Here is a 9,401-nt window from a genome sequence, read left to right as displayed (position 1 = left end):
GGATAGAGCCGTCACTCCCTCGGTTCCATTAAAGGGGATGGGTTTGCTATTGGATAAGTCTTTGTAAGTACATTCCCCGGAACGACTCTGGTTTTGGCCATTTGTAGAGCTGTTTATTCCTCCTCCTGATCCGTTGTTACTCATTTGTGCCATTGCTGCGGTTACGGCAGCTGTTACAGCAGCCTGAAAGGTAGCAGCATCCATCGACAGAGGGGGTGGTGGAGGTGGTGTTGGTGTTCCTGTATTATTGAAGCGTCGAGGATTTCTTCTTGGTGGCATGATTCTGCCACAAGTTAAGAGACGAATCCTTGATAAGTCATTAGAATGATTATGGAAGGTTTTAGTATTATAAGTTTTGGTTCTGAACATTTCTGGTTTTTGCATGTTAATGGAAACTTTCAAAAATAAGTGTATGATTCTTTTAAGAATTAAATGGAATACTCAAGGAAATAATAAATGCGTTTCAATTTCATTGATATTAGTATATGATACAACGATCAGGAAAATTTGACCTTTTTTATAGGTCTAGGATACATCAATGAAAATGGGAAAATTTGACAGCATTCCGGCCTCCGAATTGTGTACTCACAATCCGTCGGGTTTACATTTATACAAGAAAAGGTAACACCAACACTTAGCCGATAGGTATAAATATAGCGCCAGTAGTACGCGCTCTACTCCGAGCAGGTAGCACGCTGCGGACCATGGTATGTGGTTGTGGATGCCTTAGCTCGGGCTACTTGACGTTCAGCCTCGATGACGTGCCTTTCCAATGCGGCATGGCTTCTACGGAATTCCCTTACCTCAGCTCTAGTAGCAGTGATGTCCTTCTGTAGGGAAAAGGTGTGCTCTATTGTCCGCTCATGTTCTTCGTCCAGACGACGGAGACGCACCGTAGTGATAGCAGCGGTGGCCCCAATGTCCAAGAGTTGGCTGGCATTCACTCTTGCTTGCTCGCCTTGGTTGGCAATGCGACGAACCATGACAGGGAGTGCTCTGTCAGCTGAACCCCCGTTGCTGAGGTTATAAAAGCCTCGTGCCATGCCGTAGGGTGGGCGTTGCCCTTTTTCCCTGCTCCATCGCTTCAGATCCACATCCCAGCGGGGCGCTGGGCCCTGAAAGTTCCTTGGGGATTTGTTGCTCCTCGGGGAGGATTGTAGATCTCGGGCTCCGAGTCAGTGCTCCCACCATCTCCTTCCTCTTCTGATTCTTCATTTGGGTCTTCCTCGGGATCCTCTTCGGAATCCTCTTCTGGCTCCTCTTCGGGAATCTCTTCGGGATCTTCCTCTGGGTCCTCTTCAATCCAGCCTCCGTTACCCTGGTTAGGGTAGTAGGGATCCCCGGGGATGTGAAATCCTGCCATTTTGTCTAGTCGAGAAATAGAGGCAAGAGAATTTTTATAAAAGCTCGGGAGTAAAAAGGAAATTTTTGATAAATAATTTTTTTATTTATTTGATGGTTTCCTAAATTTAACTAAATATCGAGGTTTGCACGATTACTATAGCTCTTATGGTTTTATAAAATACTCCTATAGTATTTCAAATTTGTAAGTTTGATTCAAGTATTTTCTTTGGTAAGTTTTCGACTTGTTGCTCATTACGACCATTCCTCGACATACGTTGGTCATATCCAGGATAAATATAGTTGATCAGGCTATATTTATTCTCGATTTGATTACATACCCCGAGGCCTAGTCGTAGTGTCGCAACTTGTCTTAATACTTTTATAAAATTGTTGCTATGATACGAGACCGATGCATGCATGTATTTATACTTTTAATAATATATATATATATATATATATATATATATATATATATATATATATATATATATATATATATCATTATAATTTATCAAAAGTATCGTTTATGAAAAACGTTTGGCCAGAGGGTTTTAGGTCCCTTTGCATTTATAGTTTGTATATCTTATGTGGTTCGATATACTTAGTTCACTATAAACAATGCTCTGATACCAATCTGTCACACCCCCAAACCAGAATGGCGAAAACATTCGGGGGTGGGTGACTTCACGTAGTATCATAACAGTTGGATATTGTAAAGAAAGTAAACACAACCATCATAAATATAATAAAAACTTACATTGTTGCGTATAATACATGTTTCAAAAGAATATTACAAATATGATGATTTAAAATGTTTTGATAATAGACGCCTTAGCGTTCCTTCTCCAAAAGCTGATGGTTACATGTATTACTGATTCCCTGAGAAATACAAGTAGTTTTGAAAAAGTGTCAACAATTAAGTTGGTGAGTTCATAAGCGTTTTTGTACTGAAATTTGTATGTCCTTTAGTAAAAATAATTGAACGTGTTTTCCAGAAAATCCAATATTTTCTACATATAGTTTGAAAAAGTTCCAAAGGTTGGAGTGCTATAGTATCTTTCGTGCTTAAAATGGTGAAAGTGTATTTATACTCAAATAATGTATTTACTGAATGCATTCAAGAGTCTCGTAAATCAAACTTATTTTAATACTTCCGTGTGAGTTTTATAACCATGCTATTGACCCAGACTGCCTGTAACAACGTTCTTCAGGCGTTGTAGTGTTATGACGTTTGTCACCCCAGACCTGCCGGTCTAACTATAGCTAACAGTTTAGGTGCGGGATTGTCAATCCCGTATAGATCTATACACAAGTATCACGCTCTCCCTCCAAGAGATTATGGTTTATAATACAGGACTTGAAATGCGTACTTGTGAGTACGTTGAAGTTGAATGTCTCACAACACTTAGTATTAATATATTTACGAAAAGAAAAGTCTATATTTCATGTAGATGAAAGTATTTCATATAGATGTAATGAATAACCCGTAAACTATACCCATTATAGTTTTTCCAAAAGTGTGTTCCATTCGGTGATAAAAACTTGGTGTAATTTCAACTTTGCATGTGAAGTGTAACATTGGTATTATTGTTGTTTAATCATCCATAAACAAAATCTAGATAAAGTATTTGAAAACATTTCTAACGACATGTATTTTTAAGTGTGAGTTTATCTCGTGTTTCACTTGTATTCCCCCCCTAAAACATGAAAAAGACGTTAAAATGTAGGGGTATGAACTCACCTGGAAAGTGTGGTGATTTGAAGAAAACGAGTTTTTCTCGGGCAGCACTTCGACCGAGAAGTGGTAAGTTTCTCGGGATTCTCGACGCTTCGGACCTTCGTCGGGGCTTGGATATGTAACCAGGGTGTCGGGGTCGTCTCGGGGTGCTAAATGTGGAGTAGAACTGAGAGAGAAAAGGGAAATGAGCAATGAGAGTCGGAACCCTCGCATGCTATTTATAGGGTGAATTCTCAGGATTCACGTCGTGAGCATGGGATGGCTCACGTCGTGAGTTTGGCCCGTAGACGCAACGACTGGTGGTCTAGCTCTGGCACACATCAGTCATAGACTCACGTCGTGAGTTTCGGATAAGGTTGGTGTGCGTGCCTCGAACTTCCGAAATTCATATCTCTCGCATACGAGCTCCGATTTCGACGTTCTTTATATCCACGCGTAGGTGAGAATATACTCTACTACTTTCATTTAGACTCCGTCGGCTAATTTTGAATTTAATTTTTAATATTATATTTTAAGTAGGCCGGGACAGGATAATTCCGTTAAAAATCCATAACTTCTTCATCCGATGTCCGTTTTCGTCTGTCTTTTCACCGTTGTACTACTATTGTCGAGACCTTCAATTCTCGTTTAGGTTGCGTTGGCTAAAAATCGCTCGATCTTTATTTCGAGTTTTTAGCTGTCTACTGCTGTTCTGAAACTTTAGAAAAATCATAACTTCCTCATACGATGTCAGATTTGGGTGTTCTTTTTATGTATTCTCATGGTTTAACATAATCTACGACTTTCGTTTAGATACCTAAGGCTAAAAAGTATTTTATTGAAGTTTCACTTTTACGCTTAACGGTGTTTTACCGGTTGTGTCGCGGATTTTCGATTGGTCATAACTTCTTCGTTATAACTCGGATTTGGGTGTTCTTTATATATTTGGAAACCTTGAAAATATATCTAACATTTTATGCAACCCAAATGAGACTTTGGAACACTTCATTTTTGACGCCATTTTATTACATCAAAAATAGTTTAATATTATCTGACTTTTTGAACATTACATTGACTTGAAATATCGGGTTGTCACACTCTAAGCAAGCTTCAATGCCTACCGAGAACTGTTGAAAGTAGTTTGAAAGCCAAATTTGTTGTTCCTACTCCTACTGTTGTTGCCCCAGTCCTGACAATTGGACATGGGAAAGGGAAGAAGAGGAAGGCTCCTTCTAAGATCCACAATGGAAAGTCCCATGATGGATCCTCTTCTAGTGGGACCAAAGGTGGTTCTGCTACTCCCTCTTCCAACCCAAAAGAAGTCGAGTGCTTCTACTATCATGACAAATGGCACTGGAAGCGAAGCTGCCCCAAATACTTGCAGGACATCAAGGATGGGAAGATAAATCCTACCCATGCATTTACACTATTCTTTCTAAAAACTCATCACATGCTATTTCTTGGGTCCTTGATACAGGATGTGGTTTTCACATTTGTTCTGATTTGCAGGGACTAAAAAGAAGTAGGGATGTGGAGCATGGGAATATGAACCTGATCATGGGGAATAGGAAAGTGTCGCCTGTCACCAAGATTGAAGTTTATTCTTTATTGCTTAGTAGTGGGTTAGAATTAGATTTGAATAATTGTTGCTACTCGTCAGATATGGCGAGAAACATTATTTATTTTCATGGTTTGTATAAACAAGGTTTTAGATTTTCATTTAATAATGAAATTAGTTTTATTAATACTTTTTATAATGGTATCTTTTATTTTGAAGCATTGCCTTGTAATGGTGTATATGAAACTATGATGGTTGTAGACAACTTAGGAAATAATGTATTGCATATTGATTCGTCCAAAGGTTTGTACAAGGCATGCTTGTGGCATTGTTGTCTTGGACATGTCAACAAGAAGCGCATAGCCCAACTCCAAAAGGATGGAGTGTTGGAGTCATTTGACTTAAAGTCGGATGACACATGAGAATCTTGTCTACTTGGAAAGATGACCAAGTCACCCTTCACTGGCACTTGTGAAAGGGGTGAGGGTCTATTGGATCTCATACACACCGATGTGTGTGGGCCCTTTAGATCCACCACAAGGGATGCGAACCGCTTCTATGTGACTTTCACCGACGATTATAGCAGATATGGGTATATCTACTTAATCAAGCACAAGTCAGAAACCTTTGAAAAGTTCAAAGAGTTTAAACAAGAAGTGGAGAATCAGTTGGGCAGGAAAATAAAGATTCTCCGATCCGATCGAGGTGGTGAATATCTTAGTATTGAGCTCCATGACTATCTTAAGGAATGTAGAATTGTTTCACAATTGACGCCACCTAGGACACCGCAGCTTAATGGTGTGGCTGAGAGGCACAATCGAACCTTGTTGGACATGGTTCGTTCCATGATGAGTCGAGCTTCGTTACCTCTCTCATTCTGGGGGTATTCCTTAGAGCCTGCTGCCCATATCCTTAATCTAGTCCCAACTAAGAAGGTTGCCAAAACACCTCACGATATGTGGACAGGGAAGGTTCCCTCGTTAGCACATATCAAGGTTTGGGGATGTGATGCTTTTGTAAGACGAGAGACTCACGACAAACTTGAACCTCATAGTGAGTGTTGTATTATCATCGGCTATCCACAGAAGTCCTTTGGATATCTATTCTATAGACCGAGTGACAATGTTGTCTTCGTTTCAAGGAGAGGGGTTTTTCACGAAAGAGAACTCATATGCCAAGAGGACAGTGGGAGGCAAATTGACCTTGAAGAGCTTCAAGAGTTAAGTTATGAAGGAACCTCAAACACTAGCACTCAACCCGAGGAGGAAACTCCTGTTGAACCAGTTGACGAGTCCTTACCTCTGAGACGTTCCAGTAGAGTTAAAATGGCACATGAGTTTTATGGTTTCCATATTACTACAGATGGTGATACGTTTATCAGTGATAGTACACTGGTAAATTTGAAAGATCCTAATAACTACAAGGAAGCCATGGCGGGCCCCGAGTCCGTAAAATGGAAAGAGGATATGGACAACGAGATTCAGTCCATGTATGACAATCAAGTTTGGAACTTGGTTGACAATGTACCAGGTCGTAAGACGGTCGGGTGCAAATGGATCTTCAAGAAGAATACCGACATGGATGTGAAAGTACACACTTATAAGGCGCGATTGGTTGTGAAGGGCTTTACTCAAACTCCCAGAGTTGACTATGACGAGACCTTATCACCAGTAGCGAAGATAAAATCTATTAGGATTATACTAGCCATAGCTGCATTTCATGATTATGAAATATGGCAAATGGATGTCAAAACCGCTTTCCTAAATGGGAAGTTGGCTGAAGATGTTTACATGAGTCAGCCAGAGGGTTTTGTCGATGCGAAGTACCCTAATAGAGTGTGTAAGCTTGAGAAATCCATTTATGGATTGAAACAAGCATCTCGCAGATGGAATCTTTATTTCGATGAGAAAGTCAAATAATTTGGCTTTTCGAGAAGCGAGGATGAGTCATGCGTATATGTCAAATCTAGTGGGAGTATAGTTAGCTTTCTGGTATTGTATGTAGACGATATACTACTCAGAGGAAACGGCATTCCAACCTTGCAGGAGGTTAAGTCTTGGCTTGGAAAGTGTTTCGCTGTGAAGGACATTGGAGAAGCTACTTACATTCTAGGGATAAGGATATTGAGAAATAGGAGTAAAAGACTAATAGGACTTAGTCAAAGTACCTACTTGGACAAGGTGTTGAAACATTTCAACATGGAGAACTCCAAGAAAGGAGAATTACCTATCCTAAGCAATACCAAATTGAGTAAGACTCAAAGCCCGAGTACCGATGCTGAGATAGCAGAGATGAGCCGAGTACCATATGCTTCTGTAATTTGCTCGATCATGTATGCTATGACATGTACTCGCCCTGATGTGGCCTTTTCTTGGAGCATAGTCAGTAGATATCAAGGGAATCCTGGTAGAGCTCACTGGACTGCAGTAAAGAACATTCTTAAGTACCTCCGAAGGACAAAGGACTGGGTCTTTACCCTCAGTGGGAGTGATGACTTAAGAGTGACATGGTATAGTGACGCCAGCTTTCAGACCGACAGAGATAATTTCCGCTCTCAGTCGGGCTGGGTGTTTACCCTAAATAGAGGAGCAGTAACTTGGAAAAGTTCCAAACAGGAGACTGTAGTTGATTCAACGTGCGAATCAGAGTACATAGCAGCAAGTGAAGCGTCGAAGGAGGTGATATGGCTAAAGAACTTCATCGGAGACCTTGGAGTTGTACCAGCTGTAAAGGAGCCTATGGAGATTTTCTGTGATAACGAGAGTGCGACTGCCTTAACCAAGGAACCAAGGGATCACGGCAAATCCAGGCACATTGACAGAAAATATCACTTCATAAGACATCGGATAGAAGAAGGACTCCTCGTAGTAAAAAGGGTATCGTCAGAGGAGAACCCAGCAGATCCCCTTACGAAGGGACTGAGTAGGGTTAAGCACTTGCAGCATGCTAGGAGTATTGGGCTGAAGGACGATATTAGTTTTAGTGATTAGATAGTTGTTTAGAAACTTGCAAACGATAAAATGTAATTGACATTTGTTGATTGAATAAAAGGAGTTTTATTTATGAGTAAAGTTACTATCTTATGTCAATTGTTTACTATTGTTTCAATTTGTATGTTTTGACTTCCAGAATAATAAGATTATTCAAACCATCCACAGTTGATCATACTTTGGAAGTAGGCTATGAGGTTAGACTGTCATGATTTGGCTTGTAGATTGTCTAAGGTGTTTAGACATAGCAAAAGTTTGCTACAACGTTCATGAGTGCTCCTGAAATAAAATTTGAGTATTGGATTAAACCCACGCTCACATGAATCACTTCATGGAATTCTATCACGAGTGATTGTGAGACGATAATATCATATGATCTTCAAACCAAGATATATGAGTTGTTGATTACGATTTGGTTGTGCATTGATAGTGCGAAAACGCATAAGTAACTTGATGTTATAAAGCGTGCTATTGTGTATGATTTAATGAGTAATTAGTACAAGCATATAAGTCGAAGTTTATCTGTTCCTTTTATCCTAAGAGGAATAAAAGCAATATCTTGGGCCCCTCGATGATTTTGTTTTGACTTATGTGTCGGGCCCGGTCAGAACTCAATTGATGTGTTCTATTATGTTCTATGTCAAACAAATCAGAAATCGGGAAACAACCTACTGGACAATAAGTATGACTATGTTCCATGTATTTGTCCACATGATATCTTGAAGAACAGAGGATTATATGATCCCTTATCTAAAGGACGCGTCAGAATTCGACAGCGGATTTTGAGAGCTACGATTGCTAATCGGATTTTGAAGTTGTATTGGCAGTTATAGTTATTAGACTTATCCAATTGGGAGACTGTTGGATTAGGTGTCTAAGCCGATAACTATAATTGGTATGTACTTGACCCGATCGTAGCATGGTCCATTTTGGGTTGCATTCACCAGAACAATTTGATAGGATGGATATTTGAGAAAGAGGTTATTTGTGATTTATTAATATATTATAAATATAGTATATTAATTGAGAAATCATATTATTTAATTACTATTGATCAAGAATTAATTTGGAATTAATTTAGTGATCAAAAGAGACTGATTAAATTAACGGGGACTGATTATGTAAATCAGTGATACATATGGTTTGGGCTAATGATCCATAATTGATTTGTGATGGACTAAGCTTATGAGATAGTCCATGAAGTGTTAGTCCAAATCAATTATTGGATCATAAAACTAAGTGTAAGAATTAGGATTTACAAGTGACTCTTGGAATTCTACACCATATATGTAACCACTAAGCCCTAAAATCGGACCAAGAGTATTCTAAGAGGAGATAGCCAGTTTTTAGTGCTCCAAGCTCTCTCTCATTGTCATCCAATTGTTGGTGGTGTTTTGTGAAACATTTGAGGCATCACACTTGAGGTGCTAAGCTCTTGAAAGTCCAACTTCTACAAGCTACAACAAGAGGTAATCATCTAACTTGTTTTTTTATGATTCAAATATCAAATTTGTATACTAGTTAGGCTTCATGCTTTGGAAAAAGAATATTGCATGTATAACTAGAGAAAACTTAGATCCAAAGCATTAGGGTTGTATGTGCACCATAGGGATGTTATAGTGCTCAAAACCCAACATATAGTTCCACAATCATTAAGATGATCATAAAACATGATACTAAAGTACTCTCATTTCCATTCAGATTGGAGAAACTTTTATCTTTCTGTCTAACAGATTCTTCATATTCGCTCTGCTACTCTTTGAAACTTTTCAGAGTGTTAGAATTATGATTG

Source organism: Lactuca virosa, chromosome 5 (genome assembly GCF_052849685.1).
Source record: "Lactuca virosa cultivar CGN04683 chromosome 5, Lactuca_virosa_CGN04683_v6, whole genome shotgun sequence".
Lineage (NCBI taxonomy): Eukaryota > Viridiplantae > Streptophyta > Magnoliopsida > Asterales > Asteraceae > Lactuca > Lactuca virosa.
The sequence above is the reverse complement of the archived record's forward strand: the minus strand, read 5'-3'. Positions refer to the sequence as shown.